Genomic DNA, 1,938 nt, shown 5'->3' with positions numbered 1-1,938 from the left:
TTCACAAAACAATAATATCTTCGAGAACTGGTGACCAACTTTGCTAGAACAAAGAAACATACTAAGTGATTCAAAGTATCACTTAGGCATCATAAAGTGCATCCCCTGGATATTTATTTCACTTACCCAACATCCAGGTTGACGTCATATGTCAACCTGGGAGATGGGATGTCAACTCGGGGGCTGGGCCCAGAATAACCTTTAGTAAAATGACCATAACTCACTCAATATTGATCTGATTGATGCAATTCAACTTGCATTTTTAAGATAATTCAATGATCTAACAAGTCATGTCTCAAATTTCAATCACAATTCTTAAGTTATCGACTCCAATTTTCACCCCCAATGGAGTTACAAAAATAAGCTCCGACTTACCTAGAGCGAGTCCTGCCGTCTCGACCCGAACTCCAAAAATTAAGTATCAACCTCAAAAGTTAATTTTGACCATTAGATCATCATCTATGATCAAAATTAGCCAATTTAAATTTTTTTCATACTTTTTCTTATTTTCAAGGACGTCCTTCACCTATAAAAGGAGAGCTCCCTTAGTTTATTTTTCATATTCAGATTACTACCCACAAGGTTAGAGAAAATCTCTCTAGTTTCTCTCTATAGAAATTAGAGCTTAAACACTTATCCATTTTTTTATAATTCAATCTCGTGAGAATACAAACTCAAAGCATATGTAGCTCCATTACCATCACGACAGTTAACTACTATAAATTTTGCATGTCTCTATAAATTATATACGTACATTCATTATTCATCTCTTTTATTTAGCTAGGTATTGGCCACTTTTCAATGTCAACAGATGACACAAAATAATGATGTTGAGAAAAATATGTTTTGAAATAGCAAAATAGTAATTATTTATTTTTGTAATAAATAATTTAGTATGTAATTCGATTGGGAGACAAAGATGTTGTCAAGAAAAGACACCATGTTGTTAGGAAATGTCTTCTCAGCTTAGTAGAATTAGAATTTGAAGGACAACTCCCTCTATATTTCATCTTTTATTTGCAGATGATAGTCTTTTATTCACCACTGCTGATAGAAACTCTTGTTTAGCTATTAAAGATGCTCTTTCTATCTATCATAGGGCATTAGGTCAACTTGTTAACTTTTTTGAATCTTTAATTTTGTTTTCACCTAATACACCTTATGATATGAAATGTTGTTTCTTTAATAATCTAAATCTATATGATAGACCTTTTGTTAGTAAATATATAGATTTGTCTCAATTTATTGTAGAAATAAGAAGGAGCAATTTCAATTTCTTGTTAATAAAGTCAATCCTTATCCTGATTTCTATAACAATAAGTTTTTCTCTAGAGCTAGGAAATAAATTCTTCTTAAAATTGTCATTCAATCTCTGCCTTCTAATGCGAGGTCTTGTTTTAAAATTCCTCTTAATATTTGTTCAAAAATTGAATCTCTTTTGCCTAACTTTTGGTGGGGTTATCTTAATGAATGTTTTAAAATTCAATTGAAGAGATAGTCAGATTTATGTCACTCTAAATATTTTAGAAGGATAGGATTTACATTTTTTATTCATTTTAGTCAAGCCATTTTTGCTAAACAAGCAGTGAGAATCTATAAAAATCCTAATTCTTTATTGGGTAAATTGTTTAAAGCTAAGTACTTTGCTCATACAATTTTTCTTGAAGCTAGGAAAGGCCATTCTTCCTCCTTTGTTTGGCAGAGTCTTATTTGGGGAAGGGAACTCTTGAGCAAAGGATTAATTGTGAAAATTAGTTTTTGACCTCACTTTTAGCCAACGACAATGAGTCCATTAAAGTGATTATAAATAATAAAAAATAATAATTGAGCAATATGAACACGAATTGGTTATAGTAGTTCGACCACATGATAGTGGTAAATGGTAATTTTACTTGTATTAACTTGTGAGAAAAAAAAAAGCAAGAAGTTTTTGATCTT

This window comes from Cannabis sativa, chromosome 1 (genome assembly GCF_029168945.1).
Source record: "Cannabis sativa cultivar Pink pepper isolate KNU-18-1 chromosome 1, ASM2916894v1, whole genome shotgun sequence".
Lineage (NCBI taxonomy): Eukaryota > Viridiplantae > Streptophyta > Magnoliopsida > Rosales > Cannabaceae > Cannabis > Cannabis sativa.
The sequence above is the reverse complement of the archived record's forward strand: the minus strand, read 5'-3'. Positions refer to the sequence as shown.